Source organism: Gossypium hirsutum, chromosome D09, assembly GCF_007990345.1.
Source record: "Gossypium hirsutum isolate 1008001.06 chromosome D09, Gossypium_hirsutum_v2.1, whole genome shotgun sequence".
Taxonomy (NCBI): Eukaryota; Viridiplantae; Streptophyta; class Magnoliopsida; order Malvales; family Malvaceae; genus Gossypium; species Gossypium hirsutum.
In genome coordinates, this window is record NC_053445.1 from 35,704,990 (window position 1) to 35,728,132 (window position 23,143).

At 30.8% G+C, this 23,143-nt stretch overlaps 2 non-coding genes across 2 annotated transcripts; both read left to right on the plus strand.

Annotated features, from left to right (window-relative positions):
- The first annotated feature begins 9,258 nt into the window (after positions 1-9,258).
- Positions 9,259-9,420, plus strand: LOC121221399 (U1 spliceosomal RNA). The gene has a single exon (XR_005918791.1). It is a non-coding gene; the product is annotated as a U1 spliceosomal RNA (small nuclear RNA).
- Positions 9,421-10,234: 814 nt separating this feature from the next.
- Positions 10,235-10,383, plus strand: LOC121221405 (U4 spliceosomal RNA). Its single transcript, XR_005918797.1, has one exon. It is a non-coding gene; the product is annotated as a U4 spliceosomal RNA (small nuclear RNA).
- Positions 10,384-23,143: the final 12,760 nt, after the last annotated feature.

Sequence of the window (23,143 nt, forward strand, 5' to 3'; positions counted from 1 at the left end):
ACTCAATTTAACTTAATGTATTTCCACAAATTGAACTTATAGTATTGTTCAATGATGGGTGTCAAATCCACCAATATAAATCTATGCCTTAGTTTGCAAATTATGCAGTATAGGGAGTAGGGTCGATCCCTCAGAGACTGGTTTACTGTAAATTGTTGCTCGCATGACCAGATTTATGTCGGGGTAGCTGTAGTGCCCAAGACGTTCGGGGGGATAAAAATTTGAAAACCTGAAATTAACAGAAAAATAACGTCAAAAGTAAAAGTTGAAAACAGAATAATAAAAACCGTGAAATAAATATTAAGAAAAATTAATTAGAATGAGCTCAACTTTAGGCGCGAATTTTCCTCGTCTTTGAACCGATCCTCGAAATTGGATGAACTCCTCTTTTCCAATAAGCTAGTTATAGCTACCAAGGACGCCTCGGACACCAACTCTTCCTTGTGTAAATTAGTTATGGAACGTCCAATAACTAATTCTTACCGATCGAACAATCACGAAACGTTCGTGATTTAGAACTCCGGCAGCTTTGCGTTCTAGAAGAGCCTAGCTCGAACCAATGCCCTCAACCGCGTGGGACATTTAAATCCGGTTACTACTTCCCTTGACGGAACCAAACAACAATCTCCACTTGGCACGCCAATGTGTTCATAGAAAACCGATTAGAAACGTTCCTTTCGGAATTCCAACTGTACGTCTAACCACACTAAATCAAACGATGTCTTTTTTGACTTAGTGTTGATCTGACTTTGTGAGTTGACAAAATCATACTCTTAATCCGGAGAAGTAATAAGTACTGGAATTTTAGGAGTTAAATGGCTCGGGTTCGTAACTCACGGGTTTTGACGAGACTAATTTCGGCCTAAAGCTGAAAATGGGTTTAGTTGGCTAAAGTTTGGGGCATGTTGGTATTTGATAAATTAAATAAGGTAGATATAGTGAAAAGATGGGTGATGTGATTGAGTATGGTGGGTGGAAAAAAATATATTAAAGTGGGGTGGTTGAAAAAGGGATTTTGAAAAAGGAGTTGTAAATGGTAAGTAGTAACAAGCTGGAAGTTTTAGGAATTAAAAGTTAAAGAAACTAAAAACAATAAATAAATTTGTGAAAAGTTGAAAATAAAAGTGAAATGGATGGTAGGCTACTGGAACTAATAAATTGAAGGAAAACAAACTAAAGAAACAACAAAGGCTACGTGAGAAAGGAGAGAATTGACAGATAAAAGCTTAATATTTTTGATTGATGAATAAATGAACAATACAAGCTCTATTTATACTAGTGGATTTACTAAATTAGGAGCCAACTAGTCATAGGAAATTAAGGAAAAAAATATCCCATAATAAAATAAATCCCAAAATAATCTCCCACTAAGTCAAAAATTTTAGCTAATTATTCTTGGAAGAATTCTGCTTTGGCCCTCCTTCTTTGCTTCTTTCTTCAATCTAGCTCAATTGTTTCCTTTTTCTTCTATTTAGCCCCAAATTGCATTCCTGCACAAAATTTAATAAATATGGCAAAATTAGTAGTGCATTCTCATAAATTAAATTACATAAAATATGTAACTTTAGCATTTAATCATTCAAGTCAAACTAAACATCATTTGTATTCATATACTTGTGTTATAAGTGTCAAATATCTCTTTCTTTCTTTTTCAAATCTCGAGATTATATGAAGTTTCAATTCGAATCCAAACTCTAATACCAAAAATAAAAATTGTGTCTCAAGACAATGAGATTTTATCTCGAGATTAGCCTTACCTAATTACTATTTATGTTTAAATTTTTGAATGTTTCAAAACAGAAAAATTTTTGTCTCATAACTTGTTCAACATGCCTCAAGTCCTAAATCCAGAAATATACGAAATGATAATTTTTATTTATAATGTCTTAAAACACTATGGTAACAAATTTACAAATATATAACATTAAATTTCGATATACAAATATTTGATTATATCAACTCTAGCATCATCTCACATGTCATCACAATTAACCATCAAAATTCTAGCATTTATAAATCTACCAACGTAACAGTATCACCCTAACTTTGTCATTTCAAGTTTTAAGGGAAGGTACGGTTACCTTGACATTTATTTCAAATTTGGTTATATCAACTAGCTAGATAATGTAACGAATAATTGAAAATGAATTATAGTCGTACAAACTGCAATATCTACTGGATATTCACCTTTTTCTTTCCTTTCGCCTTTGATGTTCTAAGATCATCTTTAGCTATGTATGACAGATTCAATTACTAAAATAATATTAATTCTTATAAGGACATACCGACAACCAAACATATTTTACATTTTTTTACAAATAAGTCCCCCTTTTAACCATAATATCCTAAATGCTCGTATCTTAAAGTGCACCCGATTGAATTTGAATTCGACTTCATTTTTGTTCTTTAGGGACCTCGTACTACCATTATATATAAAAGATCTTCAAGGTTCTCAACTCTTACAAATAGGTCCCTAATATTTCAACAATTATTTTCTTTTAATAATCATGGAATCAAACCTTGTACCAATTCTACTCACTTCAATACTAACTAGTTTCATACTCATATAACTATACAACCAATTAATTCATAGATTCTGAGTTTTCCATGTACTTTATCAGTGACAACTTAATTAAATTTCCACAATCATGAAAATTAACCATTGGGTTGAGTACACCAAATTCATTATACCAAGAATTCGTGATAAGGGTAAACTTCCTTACCTCATGTAATTTTGGACAGGCAAAAATGGTGGAACTTAAACTTCTTCTTCTCTCAAGTAGAGGCATTCATGGGCTGGGTCGAGCCGGGTTCAAGTTGGAATTAACATATTTTATACTTGCCCAAGCCTGACTCAAAATATGGGCTTAAAATTTTACTCAAATCCGTCCATATTTACAAAAGATTAACCCAAGCCCATTTTACTCCCGCCCATATTATTTTTAATTTCTTTTTAGTTATTGAAACTTTTTATATAGTCATTTTAATATTATTTTAATGTTTATATTAGAGTAGTATTATAGATTTAGTATAGGTTTATTTTTTTAATGTGTTCTAATATATAAAAAAACATAATACAAAATGTTATAAACTTAAAAACAGGTCGGGTCGGGTATTGAATGTTCAAGCTCAAGCTTGGCCCATATTTTAAACGGGCCTAAGTTTTTTGCCCAAGCCTATTTTTCAAGCTTAATATTTTTACCCAAACCTTCTCAAATTTCGGATAAGCCTTTAGGCCTGGACAAGTAACCCCACCCATAAACAACTCTACTTTCAAAAGAACGCAAGTTCATGAAAAAAAAGGAAAAGAATAGAAAGGTAAAAACTCTCTTTTACCCAAACCCTCTCAATCAATCGCTGTGGATTACTACATCATATATTTTGGAGCGTTGCCATTGTGACTTTTATTGAATTCATTTGCCATTCAAAATTTATCAACGGTCAAATTGTACCCTAATCAATGGTTAATCATTTCTTTAGGGACATATTTAGTTCCCACCTAGTATCCTCTATTTCAATCACCTTACAATTGGGTCCTTGTACTATTTAAATAATAAATTAACTTCCAACCTGGTTCTGTACTTTTTAATACTTTATTAATTAATTACTAATATTCCTATTTTTTTAGTTTCGTGCTTGTTTCATAAGTGCATCAATTAAAATTTCAGAGGGCTCAATTTTATAAATTCGGTCTCACAATTGAATTTTTTGATATTGACGAAAATCAAAATATTACACTCATATCATTTTCTTAAGTTTCACGACATTATAAAACAAATTTAAATTTCTCTTCAAGTTAAAAACACACATCACAAACCTATTTAATCTAAATAAAAAAACAAAGTTGTATTGATAATAGAAAAAGAAATTTGAAATATAAATCAAATTTACATTTTACAAGTACATACCCAAGTCTTTATATGCATGCTATTATCCTAATGTCAAAGAAAATCAGATAATTGAATTACAACCTTAAAACCTGAAGAAATCCTTAACATTCACGACTAATGTGTCCGATCATCCTACAAACATTTTATTCCAAAATTAAGTTTACCATTACTCTTATTCAAATTATGAGCGCTCAACTTACCATCAATGATTTGTTAATCATTCACTTTATGAGGTTGGCAATCGGACCTTATCCACTGCTCAAATCCCTTTAGCCAACCTTTTGTTTATATATACTGTCTCATGTTTATTAAATTGCTTTTGTTCTTATTAAATATATCGAAATGGAAGACGAGATAATAGAAAACATATATAAGAGAATGTGTGATTACAATGGCTTCACAAGAGCCTGCTGAGTGGATGTTCCTTAATTCCCACATGGGTAAGACACGACAGCGGAGAAAACAGATGCTTAAAGGCGTTGAGAGCTTGGAAAACAAAATATTTTCTTCATCAAGCCTGGAAGGTCTCATGCCTGGTCGTGTCACGTCACCGATAGTACGAGTGGTAAATCTTGTGTGCTGGTTGTTGTCAAGCGGAGGCCTACTTTGACATTCCTATTGTTGAGGTAGTACAAGATTGTTGAACCTCAATGGTTCTCTATTGGGGGTAAGCATGTACCCTCTAATAACGAGTGGCTTGATGGAAGTGTGAAACACGCAGGTGACTAGTCAATGAATGACCACCCAAGGGGTGTAAGACAAAAAGTAATCCATTGACTAATTAATGCATTTCCAAGCTAATTTTGCTTGGGAATTCAATTGTAGCTTTGTTTTGGATAAAAGCTTTATTTATATTAATGCTACGGGAAAGTTATTAAGAAATTTAATTTGTCCTTTAAATATCAATAATATATGTCTTAATCTAATTTAATATTGAATATTAATAGTGTCGAAACCACTTTTTTTTAAACAAAAATTTAGTTGTCGACTTAAAAACGAAAATTGGAGTCGCCACCGATCCTTTATGGAGGTGTGATCGGCTCACCTTGAAAACGATTTTGGTCTGCGAAATCTAAAAAATAGGTTCGGAGTCGGTTACGCACGAGGAAGGGTTAACACCCTTATAACGCCCAATATTGGTACCGAATTGATTGTTTAATGTCTTAGTGTCAAAATTTTGAAAAGATTTTAGAAGAAAATTTGAATAAACCAATTTGAGTAATAAGACGCGCCTATTTTAAATAAATAAATTATCACACTCAGTAAGTTAGGGTGCAATAGTTTAATCTTTGAAATTAAGCGTATCTTTTGACCTTTAAAACTCGTGTATTTTGAGAAGGATACTTGGTTATTTGGGTTAAACGGCAAATCAGAACCCAGCAAGTTAGGGTTCAATTTCTCGAAATTTCTAAACACCGAATATTGCCTTTGTTTTAAAAATCCTTAATTCGAGGTAGCAAAATTATCAGATCCAGTGAGTTAGGGTCCAACATTTTGAAATCCCGAAGAACTTTATTTGAGATTCGTGCGATTTTATTTGAAAGATATTTGGCCACCCAAATTCAACGAAGAAAATTGAAGCCTAGTAAGTTAGGGCACTATTTTCTCGAGAATCATTGGATATTGGGTATTTTGGAAACTTAAAACTATTTCAATATAAAAATGCAATCTTTTAAGCAATGTAATACGGTTGAATGTTTTCGTACAACGCAAAAAGGACAATTTGAAAATAAAATGTACGCCAATGAACAATAAGCAATTGATAAACGAATACAAACAAGCAGGACAATAATAATTCCAAACATACATTATATAAACATCAACATTAGCTAATAAGAGGAAACTAATTAAAAATCAAACAAATCTACATAGCACTAATGAAATATATAAGTTTAAACATAATTTAAGAAATAAATATGATATATATAAATTAAAAAAGTTAAAATAAATTTGAATAAATTAACCATATTGAAATAAGTTGAAATAAATTGAAGATGTTAAAATATTTGAAAGAAATAAAATATCTATATGATAATATGAAATCAAATATATTGCGGATGTATATAATAAAAATAATTTAATATAAATTGTGTATACATACATATATGAAATAGTATTATATAAGAGCATTATTGTATAGCTCTTTTTTAAAAAAATAGAAATATATAAATGAAATTTTAAATATATTATAAAATAAAAAGCATCAAGAAACATATACAAATCATGCTAAATTTACGTAAAAAATATAAAAATATGATAAATTTAAGTAGTGATACATGATAAAATTTAAAATAATAATACGTAATGAACTTATAATAAAAATACATTATAATTTAAAAAATGTAATAATATATAACGTTTGAGAAAAACTTGAAACAATAATACATATAAAAACATAAAATATTAATAAAATATTAAGCTTAATCATTAACTAATATTAGATTTTAAAAAAACAAATAGATCCAAAATAATAAAAGGGTTAAATAAATTAAATAATTAAGTATTGTTGAATTCAAAAAGGATTAGAATCAACTTAGAACAAAATTAACAAAAAAAGAAATATAAAATAAACTAAAAGGGCCAACACATGACATGCGGATAATATGAGGATTTAAATGGGAAATTTCCCTTTCCTTCAAAACGCAACATCTCTGTATGGATCCAATAGGAATAAAATATAAAAAAGCATGGCCAAATTTAAATAAAATATAAAGATTGAATTGATTGTATCATAAAAATTGAGGGACCAAGTGCGAAAATAGCCCACCAGAGGCCAAAACGCGCGGATCTAGTCCGATTCGGGTCATGCCATCGGGTTATGGCTAATACGACACCGTATTGAGGCCACTGAGAAAGGCCTCAAACGGTGTCGTTTTGCATGTTTATTTAAACCAAACAAATAAAATAAAATAAAATCACTTCAGCCCTATTTTCCAAAACAGAAGAGACCCCCCCGTTTTCCTCTGCTAGGGTTTTGAAACCAGTCTCGCAGATCGCCGTCAACGACCAAGCTGCCCTAGAGCCTTCAACCTTTGCCCGATCTCCGATGGCGACGGAGCAGGCAAGGTCAGGTAACTCTTCGTTCCTTAAACCCTTTTTTATTACCTCTATATGTATGCAACCAAAAAAAACAGAAGAGATAAATCGCTAAAAAGAAAAATACCGAAAGAAAAACAAGAAAAAGAACCACCTTCCCAAAAAATTAATCGATCTTTGATTTCTATTTTTTTGATATCTTCGAACCCTTTTTTTTTTGTATTCGAATATGCGTGTAACCTTACATATTCTGAAAAATGGCTTTATATAGCCGAAAAATGAAAATTACAAAAGAAAATGTATTTTGCTCTTTTTTCTTATTTTTCCTTTTTTTGTTGTCGATTTTTGCCTCTTCTTTTTGTCCGTCTTTTGTTGCTTTGTGTGTTGCAGGTGTACGGAGGCCGTACGGTGAGGAGTGGCTCGAAGGTGTGGTGGTGCACGCACGAGAGGGGGCGTACTGGCTGTGCGCTCGTGCCATTTCTGAAACCCTAAGGTTTCCTATTCGTTTTGGTTTTGGGTTAAGGGTATTCGGTTGCATTTTGGACCTGGTGATTCGGGTTTAGCCAATTGGGTCCAAGTTAGGATCCATTTAGGTTCAGTCGACTAGTTTGGGGATCTGTTTACGTTAGGGTCTATTTCGGGTCTGGGTTTAAATTTTGGGTGTTTTGAAATTGGGCCTCTGTAACTTGGGTTTGTAACTATGGATTGATGGACTTTTAATAATTTTTGCTTTTATTTTTATTTTTATTTTTATATTTTTGTTTATTTATTTCTGATTTGGGGCGAGCAAGTTTGGGTTATTACAAATAGATGAGAGTCGGACCCGATACATGAATTCTAATATTTGACAAAGTATAAATATCTGAACCACTTTATTCTTGCTTGGCCCCAACAATGATGATTGATTGTATCTCAAAATGTTGTTTTAATGGTCAAATTGATAGAATTTGTAAATATTAAATGGTTAAATTTGTTAAATTATTTAGAATTAGAATCAATTTAAACATGTAAGTGTTGAGGATTAAATGTGTTATTATAACAATTAGAAAAAGGTAATGTTAATAATTTGGTTAATGATTTAACAGAGGGTGACCAAAAGAGAATCTAATGATAGTGTTAGTGATGAAATTGAAAGTTTTTATAATTCAGTGACCAAAATAGAAATGCACTAATAGTAAGGTGACTAATTGTAGAATTTATCCTTAAATATATAGTATCTATATCTATATTATATTTAAGCTCATAAAAACTCATTCATGATGAGATTGCATGAGTTTTGAACCTAAAACACAATCAATTTTAAATATTTAATTTTATCATTTTAACTGAAACTTTATTATTTTTTAATATAAACTTTTATAAAATATACTTCTACATATTTTTTATCCAAATCTAATTACCATTAAAAGAGTTAAAATATAAATTTACAACAATACTATTGGTGAATATTGAAATTTGCGTCTATACTTTATTTTTATCAATATTTTTCATTAAACTTTAAAAATATAATTAAAATTGCCACACAAGTTTTATGTGATTCAATTTTACTACTTGTCTAGACAAATGAATACAACAAAACTTGAAATTTTACTAAATTTTGTCACTAAATTTGATTTTTAATTAAATTTCACTAATTAATATTGATTTTGGTGATTAGAATCTAAAATTCAACAAGAAAAATATTATTTCAAATTTTTTTCATATTTAAAAAAATTAATTTATAAGATATTAAAAATTAGTAAATTATCATATAATTATTTAATAAAATAAATAATTGAAAAAAATATTAAGTTTACTTTTTTTATAAATAATTGTTTTTATTAATAGTTGATATTATATTAATTTACTAATTTTAAGTATTAAATTAAAAATATTAATTTTTTATTAAATTTGTCTTCTAAATATATTAAATTGAAATTGCATAGTGAAATTCAATAAAAATCAAATTTTAGTGATAAAGTTCAATCAAACAAAAGTGAAGTGACAAAATTTAAGATAAATTAAAATATAATAGTAAATTTATTTTTAACTCAAAAGTGTAATGATAAATATCATCAAGATAGAGTATAATGACAAAAATTAATTTTAACCTAAAATATAGTAGCAAATTTGCATATTAACCTCTACTAAAATTAAGATGTATATTGTGATTAACTATTCTTTTTACCTTTAAAAATAGGAAAAAAAGAAGGAAAGAAAAGAAGAATGCGAGTAGAGATGCCTTCAAAAGAGGTCTGTTGACTGTTGAGATGATGGTTCCCACATCGCTAGATGATAGCGGTGGAGCAAAGCACTAGACATATAAATAGAAGGCAAGCTCGAACGTTGCAACATACTTACCTGGACGGGGTCAATGGATGATCATCAAGATCCATGGCCTAGGGTAGTGACCTCCATTGCACTTGGGAGGGGTGCTCCCCTAAGGTCTCCCCAAGTTGGGAGAGCCTACGTCATAATTTGTGGCAGCGGGGGCCTGCGTTCGCGCGGCCCCTACCCAATTTTCGAGTCTAAGTTTATTGTTTGTATTTTCAGTCTAGTCAAAAGTCGATTTAAAAACTGAGTAGATTTGCAATATGCAATTGCATGCAAATACCCACTGAATAAAAGTTCCCAGGTTTTTGGATTGCCTGACATGAACATTAAACCTCTGCGAAAGCTATACAGCTCGTTCTCAATTTTGTTTATTTTTTCTTCCCTGAACTCCATAAGAATGACAGCCTATTGCGTTTTGAGCATATATATACCCGAATTTTGAGTCTTCGAGTTATTTTCAAACAGGTTATTGTCTATTCAACAGCTTATGAATTCAACCTGCAACCACATGAACGAGTCAATATCAAAGCATCATAAAAGCAGAACTGGTGATCGATTCAACCAATATGTATTTACAACCCAAATACATTAGCTCAACATTTTCATGCTTCTTAAATATTTCGTATTCATATCGCTAAATAAATTGATAACTGTTAGTTCTCTGCCTCCTTTAATGAGGGTAAGTTGCAATCTGGATTTAGGATATGAATTTATTTTGAATCGCAAAAGTATGTAAGAACATGTAGTTCCTTCTCTTTTTCTATTTTTTTTATCATTATTGAAACTATTATGAATGGAATCTTCATCGTTGAAATTAAAAATCGATCATTCTACTGTTGGGAATATACGTGATTTTGTCGTTAGGAGATACGAGACTTATTGTTGGTATTTGTATAGGAACTATCTAATTGTGCGTGCTATCCCACATCGCTACTGAAATACGTAACGACCCCTGGCCTCGCTTATAAAGGTTGGGCAAAAAGAAAAGTTCAGACATCTTTGCGCTTGGGGCAATGACGCAGCTAGTGAGGTTCTAACCGAGGCGCGTCTATTGCTGGTTGAAAACTATTTCCAAACCCCCTCTTAGGCCTGGGTTCAGCCTAGGCCTTAGAGAATTTTGGAAGGGTTCCCTTCGGGGTAAATCCCTACTGTTCACAGTCTTAAGGATTTATAACATTTAACCATATTTATGTGTGATATCCCTGGATGTAAAGCCGTTTAGAAATTTAGTTTTGTTCTTTTGTTATTAGATATTAATTGTTAGTTTTGGAGTATATTTTGATTTAATTATTTTTTATTTTAAAATACGTAGTAGTTGTTGGCCAAATATTCTCTATGCATATGGAGGAACTTGAAAAGAAAAACTGGAAGCCAGGATTTGAGAAAAAAAAATTGGACAAAATAATCTGGATTTGTACTTCGAATTTTAAAATTCATTTTGTAACAGAGAATTTACAGAACTTAAAAGGATATAAAATTTAAAATGATACAAAAAATTTAAAATTTAACTCAAACTGGTCTTAGCTAGAGCTCCCTAATAGTCAGATATCGGCTGAGTTTGAATGAATATTTTTTTAATTTTAAAACCATTTGATGTCAGTCCGCATTTAATAAAAAAACCATATTTTTATAAAAATATGTTTAATTTTAACAGTAAAACAAGAATTTAAATTGGAGCGGACTGGCCTGAAAATAGGGTTGGGCCTTAGATTCTTTTTACCTCTCCTTTCTTGGTTAAATTCTTTTACCGAATAGTATTTTTCTTTTATCTCCTACGAGGAGCATTCTCAAACAGGCACTGCAACATCGATAGAGCACTAGCTTCGTCTCCTTTTTCTCTTTCGTTGCTAAGTTTAGTCGTTCAATTACCAAATCGAAAAAGGTGATAAATTTACATCCAGGTTACACATGAACCATCTAAATTACTCAATTTGCTAGACCTTAAAACTACTCAAGTTTATTATGATTGTCATTGGTTTTCTTTACTTAAAGTTATAATTACTTTATTATTTATTTCTAAAATTTTTAAAGCTTAAAGCTAACCTTTTCTAGGAAAAGATTAAAGCTAGTTGAAATCTAAATTTAAAATTAAGTTATTCAATTAGAATTAATTTAAAATTGAAATATTTTAAATTCCAAACAAAAAAATTGAAAATCATATATTTCAAATTTAACAATGCAAGTATAAATCTCAAAAGAGGGTGATAGGATTGACATGGGATCGATTGTACTAAACAATGAAATTATTTCTAAGTAAATTTTAGGTAAAAACACCTTTCCAATCGCTCTCAATTTTGAAATTAAGCAAATTAGTCCCTTTCAAAAAAATAGAGCAATTTAATCCTTGTCAATTTTGGATGTTGAGCAACTAAAGACAATTAATCACGGCATAAATGTTGTATCAATTATACATAAAATTGTTTGGTATAATAACAAACTAGCCTTAAATATTTATATATTTTGTCATTTTGGCCTTCTAAAAAGTTTAGTAAATTCAACCTTAACATTTGCACACTTACACACGTAGCAGGATAAATTTGTTAAATTAGGATCAAATTGACATAATGCGTAAACTTTGAGGGTTAAATTTATTGTTATACTAATAGAAATCATGTACAATTGATGAAAAACATTAATGTCACGATTAATTTTCCTTAGTTGCTCACACTTAAAATTGATAGGGATTAAATTACTTTGATTTTTTGAGAGGGACCAATTTGCTCAATCTTGAAATGAACAAGTCACTTGTTCATTGGGGATAGATGAGATTACAATATCCCACCAAATATAAGCCTTCTTGGACAACAAAGATACTGCAAAATCTAATTTATGAGCTGGAGTGTATTGACATTGTATAAAAATCCTTTGACGATGCTCAAGCCAATACTCGACTATTTTAGGGTCCTCATGTTGGAAAAAATTCGGTTCGAAAACGATTTTCTTGCACAGCGAAAAATTAATTTTTTTTGAAAACCGAGCCAGTTTGTGATATTTATAGCAATAAACCCTTTGCCGAAATCGCACTTATATTTTCGACTCAACTGATCCTTGTCGTTCCTGGCTTTCAACTAAATGACCTTCTCCGCTATTCTTGTACCATGAATTACTTCGAGGGGGGCTCGAATGAATTCAAATCAAACACAACCATAAATTAATTATTTTACTTTCAGTGGGAAAACAAATCTCTCTTTAATAGTAACCGGTAGAATTGTTATTCCTGAAAATAGAATTTATACAAAGAAAACAAATACTCACTATTTTCAAGCAGAATAACAATATCTCAAAGTTGAGTAAAACTTATTGTCCATTTAACCCTATCAGTGCTATCTATTTATAGAGAAAAGAAGTGAAACCCTTGTTGAATTTGTAGAAGTCTATTTCATAGAAAAACTAACTCCTAGTCTAACCAGGATTAAGGGTCGACAACCCTAGTTAATTATACTAGGGTTTGTCGTCCCTAGTAACAACATGTGAGGCTTTTTGGCTTCTCCCGTATCGAGTCCAATTATAAGTGTTTCTTAGACTTTTAACCCAGGACTTTATAATTCAATCTAACCCAATACTTGTTTTTCTATTTCTCAAAATAAACATCATAAATTAATAAATTAATTTCCTAATTGAATACTTTTCTCAACCCAATTCTAATTCCGTTAAAATCATGACGACTTTACCGTTAAAGAATCTATGAGAAAATATATCTAATATTTCTACATTTAAGGGATTCACTATGACCAATTTATTTCCATTTTTGAACTTCAATTAATTAATTAATTAATAATTCGAAAAACCATAAATTAATTTTCAGGTCATTTTCATTTAGAGAAAATCATATTCATTTCCAAATGATTCTCTTTTTTTGTAACTTTACAATTTCTATCCATTTTTGTTCATTTGATTCAACAAGCAATTCAATTTTGGTTCAACAAGTTAGCAAAGGGACTCACTGGACATATGCGATTAAGTCTCTAATGATTTATAATTAAGTTCTAGCTTTTCAGCTATTAATTATAAACTCATTTAGTCACGAATTTAGTCCATTACAGCATCGTGACTAAGCTCTCCCTAATAACATACCATTATGAAAGAACTCAATTAGTGTTCATCCAATGACCTAGTTAGAAGTGTATTACCCTAATAGGACATCCTTAATCTCTTTGAGATAAATTTTTTATCCCAATATGATACTATTTTATCTCATGGTAACCATTACATCTTTGTTCCTGAACAGTCAATTACTATCAAATAGTAATCAAGTCATTCATATCAAAGACGAACGACCCATTACCATGTTTACTTTTCATTTACCTTTTAATACCAATGGGAGGATATCATTTATTCATATCGCGAGCTATGAATTCCATTGTTGTAAATGACAATATATATTGCAAAATTCTATACCTAACATACCAGCTTTCGATTCCTTATCTATTTGAACTCAGAATTTTACTTACATCAAAGTATACGAATCACATATATAGTCCATCATCCACTCAAGATTAAGGTATGCCACACTTTGAATGTCACAAGTGAATAAATTCATAAACGGATTCAAGATCCATTCGTCTTGGGCCCAATCCGATGTATTGTCAGTTGAATCAGTCACATCTATGCCTCTATCTTTTGGGAGTCAACCGCTTTGATGCCCAAGATAAGGTCTCTCCCCGATTGGACTTGATAGACGACATATTAATCTTTCAATCAGTTTGCTCATTTCAGATTAGACTAAGGGCATATTTAGGTTTATCTTCTAATATAAGTTGTCTTTCCATATTACAATCCAACCATGTAATACCAATTAGTATTAGTTTGAACATTAGACAACCAATGAGCCAATATTTGCTTCTATTTTGCTTTGTATGCGAAAACCGCATAAGGACATTATACAAAGTATATTAATATAATGCATAAATTACTTCATTAATCAATCTGTTCGAAAAAAATTACAAACAAATATATTACACTTAGGGCACCAGATCTAACACCTCATCCTTCAACCCTTTGAATTCATAGGCCCCAACATTTCAGAGTTTCTCGATTGGGACCCTACTGATAGAAGATTAGGCCTAAGGGATTGCTCTAGCGAATTTCTCAAAAAAGGTTGCCCTATTTTGAAGGAAGGCTGATTGATTAGAATTACCAACAATAGGTAGGGAAAGAGTCGGTATATCGGATACTTCGACATATTTATAATTACAAGAGAAAGTGGCTTTCCACTTCCTCGTCAATGACCCTATGTAACTTGTCAGACATTACACAACTGAACAAATTAGAAACATATTGCATCAGATCCACAATTGAATATAAAGTACAGATATATATATTAAAATTATAAAATATAGATATAGATTTGGTTTAATTTGATTTAATCCTTAAAAAATTAAAAATATATAGATATTAAAATGTATGTTCCTAATTACATCACTTTTTTCACATAAAGGATGCACATACCATTATTAAACCAAATCTACTATCATGACCATAGCTTAAACAATTCAACTACATATATCATACCAAACTAAAAAACATACTAGTTATCATTATCAGTTCATAATTATGACATTGTTACATTCAATGTCATATTCATTTCTCATCAACAATTCGTTTGCCACATCATTTGAACTCTTTCTGGAGTCAATCGACTCATTCATTTATACTACTGTCTCCAGGCTCGTTTTCAACCATTATGCATAATAGATCACATATAAAATTGGTTCCATATCATTATCAATTCATTTCAGCACCACTTATCAAGTTTAATATTTATAACCCCTATAACCTAACTCGGACTTAGATAGATACATGGATTGCCCAACGAAAACACCAATTGGCACTGAAGTGCATCATTGGATAAACCCAAGTAGGGTAATCTGGCACGTAAAGTGTATACTAGCGCACACTGGCACACAAATTGTATCCTGGTGCACGAGGTGCATCCTGGCGCATAAGTGCATAATCCCGTATACAATCTAATCCTATGATATGCCAACTATATCCGACACAACCCGAACAACTAATAGGTTACCAATATTCAACTTATTACAATTTAGTACATATATCATTTATCAATTATATTCACAATCACAATCTCATTTCATTAACAAATCACATGCAAATCATGTCATATAGCATATTTCTACTCAATTTCTGTATCATTTATCATATTTTCAGTTATCCCACATCATTTTCCGTTCTATTCATTCTAGTCATCTACTTCGAGTTTCATATCAATTCAACATCATGGTTCATATTTTCATAATAGACTCTCCTGAACATTTCCTCATGCAGTAATTATGCACAAGCAACAATTTAAAATGATCACAGATCATAAATGTACAAACAAGAGTTTTTGGGTCACTTGTTGATCACTTTCGTTTTACCTTTCCCTCTCAAAGGTTCTGTGTTGATGTTAGCTACGAATAGTCACAGAACATACCACACAGTTAATTACCAGCAAATTCATAACCAAATATCGTTTTATGCATATTTTACAATTTGTTCAATTTAGTCCCTAAAATCGGGACAATCATAACTTTTCAATCTAGAGCTTTGGATTACAATTCGATTTCACATATATTCATTAGGGACCCTCTAATTCCTATTTCTACTAAAATTTCATAACAATTTCACATTTTATTCAATTTGGTCCCTAATGTATGAAACTAACAATTAAACTTTACAATTTGTTCCTTTTTATAATGAAAACTTAATTTCTATCAAATTTACACAAATTTCATCTATTTATTGATACATTGGCGATCTAAATCAATCTCCCATGATTCAATTTCCATAAAAATCAAAGAAAAATGGCTAGGGAATTACTAGAATTTTTGGCCAAAAGTTAAAGCTAGGTTTTCCAAGCTTTATTCAATGCTGGACGGTAAAGCCTTTGGGAAGATGATGACTTTTGTCATCTTTTCTGACTAAGTTTTGTTTATATACTAAGATTCATTTTAGTTAATCTTAATTAATTAGTTTAATCATACTTATTTATACCTTAACCACCCAATTAACTAAACATAATTTCATCTACCATCAAATTCGACTAATATCCATTTACAATAGGTATATTTTTCATTTTAGTCCTTTGTATAGTTGTTATTTAAGTCCCCAAGCATTTTCCTAATTAAAAATCTATAACAATTAAACTAGTACAATTTAGTCCCTGGGCCTTAATTAACCATATTTTTTGCTAAATTGCTTAACCAAATTTTAATTTATCAATATAATAACTTTGTAAATATCCCTATTTAATATTTACGAACTCGATTTACGGAAATGAGTCCCGAAATTACTTTTTTCAACACCACTAAAAATCAAGTTTCGGGAAAAATGCGGTCTTGAATATTTAATATTTAATATTTTCACATGACTTCAAGGAAAATAGTGTCACATAAATAATGTTGTAAGTGTTATTTGAAAATTGAATCAAAATCAAAGTTCTATGTATAGAATTGCACTAAATCAAAATTCGTATATTATATTGCACATTAAATCCAAGTTCATGTATACTTTTGAAATTTATCTGAAAAGATTAATTTTTTTATTAAATTTGTCTTCAAAATATTTTAAATTAAAATTGAATAGTATAACTCAATAAAAAAATTCAAATTTTAGTGACAATTCAATTAAACAAAAATAAAGTGACAAAATTTAAGATAAAGTTAAAATATAATAGTAAACTTATCTTTAGCTCAAAAGTAGGTAAAAGTACCAGGGAAGCTCTTGTACTTAAGGGCAGATTGCATTTCAGCTCATCTATTGAAAAAATGGTCAAATTAACCCTTATACATTTCAAAATATGCAAATATGCCCCTTTGTTGAATTTTATTTGTTAAATGATGACATGCAACGTTAAATACATGTTGAAAATTATTTTTTATGGGTAAACTATAAAAATTGTCACCCAACTATGCCTTTCGTTCTATTTTGGTCCCCAAACTATTAAATTTTCAATTTTGTAATGACCCAAAATTCATGGGCATCGGAAAAGTATGATATCGGGCCTCCGTCTTAGTAAATTGAGTCATAAATAATTATTAGAAGTAATTATGAGTTTAGTTGAGTGCTTAATTAGATATTAATTAGGTGAATTTAGCCTAATTTAAAGTAATTAGGAAAAAAGATCAAATTGAATAAAGAATGAAAGCCTAATTATAGATTAAAAGAAAGTAAAAGGGTTAAAATGGAAATTAAGCCATTTATATTAAATGAGGCGGCCTATATATATGCATTAAAATCTAAGGTTTTATTTAAGTTATACATAAATATTACATATATAATTATTATAATTATTAACCATTATTATGGTATTATATTATTACTATTATTATTATTAAATAAAGTAAATAGTAGACAATTATATGGTAATAAAATATACATGTGTAAAAATTTTATTTGTACATTTGTAAACTAAACACCTAAATTACTTATAATTTAAGTAAGAAGATATTTTATAATTATTAATTGAATTAATTATATTATGAGATTTTTATATAATAAATAAATTAAAGACATGACAAGTGTATGATGATGATAAGGTACCAATGTAATAATATTTATGTGTACAATTGTAATAAATGTAAATGATATTAAAATAAGTATTTACTAATTATTATTATTAAATTAAATAATTAAACTATGAGATTTTTATTTGATAAACAAATTAAATAATGACAATTGTAATAAAATTATTGGTACAAATGTAGTGTGACCAAATGTAAAATAAATATTGTTATTAAAATAGATATTTATTATAATCATTATATTATGTTAATAAAATAAATAAAATATAAAAAGAAACAAAAACAAAGAATAGAAACAGAATTGAGACGAGAAGCAGGGGAGGAAAAGCGAAAGAAAAAGAGAAAGAAAAATAAAATAGAAAATTAGGGATTTGAAGCTTGAAACTTTAATTGGTAAGTTTAATCAAGTCATTTTCTTATAAATTTGATGTTTTTGGAATCCAAGAGTGAAATACTCTTGGATTTAAGTTGAAATTTTGGAAGTTAATAGATTTTTGAGTAGGGTTTTTGTTGAATAAATGATGGAATTGAGGGTTTATTTGATAGAAATTTTGATTGGAATTAAATAAAGGATTGAATTGTAAACTAAGCTATAAGTTTTAAGTTTTAGGGACTAAATTTAGAGAAATTCAAAATTAGGAAAATATGCTGAAATTTTAATAGTTAAATTTGAGTTTGGATGAAATTTGAATAGAAATAAAGTGTGAATTGAATTAGGAAAGTAAGTGAACTTAGTTAGGATCAATTTGAGAATAAAGAAGAAATTGAATAGAAATTCAATTATTTATCATAATTAGTGCTGTAATTAATATTGTAAATTATTATTATTTTTCGTAGCTAACAAAAAACCCGAGGCATCGGCATCAAAAGGAAAGGAGATCAAGGACTAAAACGGGATATTTACGGTTTGTATTACTATAATTTGAATTTATTTATTTTCAATTGTTAAATTTCAATTAAAGTACTTGGTAAGTGAAATAGAGGTGAGTATTGAAATATTGCATTGAATAAAAGTGAATGAAATTATGAATATGTGTGAATATATGGATTGCATATTGATTGAAAAAGTGAATCGAAATGAATTGAATCGAAGTGAAATTATCTGAACTGTGTATTGATTAAAAAGTGGAAAGTGAAATTGAATTGAATTGTGATTGAATCGAAAGTGAATTTGAAATAGAAAAATTATTTGAATACCCTATTAATTAGTCGGGCTGAGTCGGATATAATTGGCATGCCATAGGATTGGAAGAGTTCAGGGATACTTCGACCTCGAGTCGATGAGACACTGGGTGTCACTATATTTCTTCGGATAGATTCGATGAGGTACTGAGTACCAACTTATTTTGGCTTGGCCGATGAGACACTGGGTGTCAACTTTGCTTTGAACTATCCGATGAGGCACTGGGTGCCATTCTGGTGTGTTTGGTTGGATCCGTGTATCTGCCAAAGTCCGAGCCTTGTTAATAGGGGCAAATGAATGAAATAGCAAAAATTGAATGAAAATGATCGACTTTATTCATGAAATGGAAAGTGAATTGGAATTGAGAAATGAGAATGAAAAGAATGAATCAAAGATTCACGAAGAGATTTATGTTCAAAAGAAATGTTATATGATATTAAATTGATGAATAGCCAAATTGAGTAGTTATTGTTGAGAAATGAAAATTAAAAATGAATTAGTTTATTTATGAATTAATTAATTATTATATAATTTGACATGTTTATTTGTTATTTTACTTAAATAATTTAAATTATGGTAATACCACTAAGTATGAAATACTCAGCGTACGATTGTTTCCGTGCGCAGGTTGATAGAAGTTAAAGATTCCGGTTCAGCATTCAGATCAATCCCGACTTCAGCAAAATTTTGGTGATATATTTTTTCTTTCACTACACCAAAACAGGTTTTTAGCGGCGTTTTTTTAGGCCTTTAGCGGCGCTTTTTAACGCCACTAAAGATATTTGCGGCGCTTCTTAAAGCGCCGGAAAAAATGCCGCTAATGAAAACGTCGCAAATGTTTGCAGCGTTTACAAACAAAAACGCCGTTAAAGACCATGTTCTTTAGCGGCGCTTAGAAAAAAACGCCGCTAAAGAACATGTTCTTTAGCGGCGTTTGTAAAAAAATGCCACTAAAGACCATGTTCTTTAGCGGCGCTTAGAAAAAAACGCCGCTAAAGAACATGTTCTTTAGCGGCGTTTGTAAAAAAATGCCACTAAAGACCATGTTCTTTAGCGGCGCTTAGAAAAAAACGCCGCTAAAGAACATGTTCTTTAGCGGCGCTTAAGGGAAAACGCCGCTAAAGATCATGTTCTTTAGCGGCGTTTTTTTTCTAATCGCCGCTAAAGAACATGTTCTTTAGTGGCATTTTTACAAACGCCGCAAAAGAACATGTTCTTTAGTGGCGCTTTTATACAAAAACGCCACTATTTTTGGGATTTTTTTTTATTAAATTTTTCATTTTTTCTGCCCTCCTGTAGCAAAATTTCAAAAGCAACATTTCAAAAGCAACCAATAGCAATAAATTTATATAATATTTTAACATAAGGGAATAAAATAATATTAATATCAATAAATAAAAGTGAATTCATATTGTTTTTGCAAAAAATGTTAAATGTTAAATGTTAAAATGATAAAAATATTTATGTCATACACTATGAAGGTGGAAGTTGCGACTTAAACATCTTCATCATAATCTGAAGCTGCTGCTGAAGTTCGTCGTACTTTTTGCTCTGCTCTGCTTCTCTTGCTGCAGCCTCCGCTTCCCTCGCTGCAGTCGCTGCTTCCCTCGCTTCCGCCTCTGCTTTAAGTTGTAGCTGGAGTTCTTCATATTTCCTTTGAACCTCAATTGTAGTCGCTTGCATCTGAGCCATTTGGTCTTTTAACCTCTGAACTTCAGCTTGAGCCTGACTCCCCGAAGCCATGTATTGGTGGGAGCTGGATCCAAAATATTGGGTTGGGCTAACAAAAGATCCTTGAAATTGAACCCGACCATACCTTTCAGGACCCAAAACTTCAGTAATAATCCGATTATCAATATCTTCAAGATGAACCGAACTATCACTAGAAGCAATTGCTTCGTACTCCGCCTTTTTATCATTTAGTTTTTCCTAATAAATATATCACATAGTTAGGAACACAATATTATATATTGAAAAACATATGCAACATAACAATAGTCGCATTAACTGCAATGAATTAAACCATTAGAAAATAAACACTATAAATAACTAAAATAAGTCAAATCGTATTAAGTAAACGTACCATTATTTCAGCAGCTTCAGGAGTCATGGGAGATCCATCTTTCTTCCTATGTGTAATTTCAAAAAGTTGAAGGCGTCCAACTTTTTGACCGGACGACCGTTCCTACAATATAGTAGTATAAATATTATTTAATAGAAAGTTATACATATTCGACAATATTAAAAAATTTAAAAATACCTCCGCCTCAGCTACACATGCGAAACTTCTCGACCCGGCTGTGTGGGTGAATTTTTGTTTCTGCCTGCTGCTTATTCCAACTTGTTCACGATCCTACGTTATGAAATTTTTTAGTACGTAAATAGAAAATACTATAAACCAAAATAATTACAATAGTTTAGAAGGACGTCAGACCTCGCCTTTATTCGAATGCCAAAATCTAACCGCATCTTCCCATTGGTACCTCAACATACCCGGCGGGACATTTTGCAATTTCTCATCGAGGGTTGTTTTTGTCTTATAATAATTTTTCTTCAAAGTACTTTTGTTGTCTCTCCATCTTTTTCCCAATGCCTTCTTTACATAAGCATCCGAGACCTCTAAAGCAAACCTCGCCTGCAAAAAACAAAAAACACAAGTTAATAAAGTAAATATAAATGAAACTATTTCCCAAGCATTATAGATGACATTAACATTTTGTTACCTTAATATTATCGAGGGCTTGGTTTTTGTTGCTATCGGGCATTTGATGCCATGACTCGTAGTTTATAGGTAACATATTCGGATTTCGTGCTAAAATGCCCATGTATCCAGCTAAAAGTCGAGCTTCTGATCCAACAGGCTGACCAAAACTGTTTCGTCCAACTTTGACACGCTCGACTGAATCTAACTCGTACAACTCTCTAAGTAGCGTACGTCCTCGACCTCTGCGCGTCCCACCATTTTCAGCTACAAATGGTATATTATAATATAAGAATTTGAAAAATAAATCAACTATAACAGAAACACGCATGTAAATTAAATGAAAAATTACTTTGAACTTCTGTAGGATCCTCAGTTGTAATCGGAACATTTGAAGATCCAACTGCTGTCTGTTGTTCAGTACTATTAGTTTCTGTCGAGTTTGGATTATTTTGAACAATGCTTCCCCTTAGAATTTTTCTTCTAGGCATTTTATCTACAATACACATAAAATAGTTAATAACTTAATAGCTAATTACAACAATAACAGCACATATAAAACAGTTGAAACATATAATAAGACGAAGATTTAAATTATGATATTATATATAATTAAACAATCGTAAAATCTTACTACATCATTATTCGTAAATATCTTCATCGGTATCCTGACGAACCCATCCAAATTGTGCACTAGTACTAGGGATATTATCGTTTAAGTTTAGTTCTGGAAAGGGTAAAGTTACTGATCTATCTTCGATGTTATCTCTACTTCCACTGCCCATATCAAACAAGTCTCTAGGGATGTTACGGAGTACAACGTACCAACCCTCATCAGTTGGATCTTTTGAGTAAAAAACTTGTTTGACTTGAGATGAGAATACATACGGCTCATCTATCAGTTGTTGTCCTGTGTGAATCAATCGGTCAAAGTTCACCATTGTAAAACCAAATTGATCTTGCTTAATTCCACGAGCTGTATTAACATCGGCCCAATCACCACGAAATAAGACAACTTTCCATTTGCCGTAGTAATCCAACTCAATTATGTCAGTAAGTTGTCCGAAATATTCCACATTTCCCTCGACAGGATTATTGTCCCTAGCACTAGCATAACTCGTAATTGCAGAATTGACAACAATTCCACAATTTTGCGTTCTCCTCAACCTCTCGCGATATTTTGTATGAAATCTGAATCCGTTGATGAGGAACGCACTATATCTTTTAACCACTCGATTTGGACCTTGGGAGAGCCATTTAACATCGTCGTTTACGTTCTTCCCGCTCCAAACCTATTGAATGGAAAGTAAACTGAGTAATTCATTTGTTATGAGAAAACATTATTATTTGTAAGCGGAAGCTCGAACTGCATACCGTTTGGCTTAACCATTCATAAAATGATTCTGTAAACAACTTATTGATATCTCGATGTTGTGTTCTTCGGGAGCGCAAACGAGATCTCAATATTTGTTTGTACTCACTGTGTTAAAAAAATGTG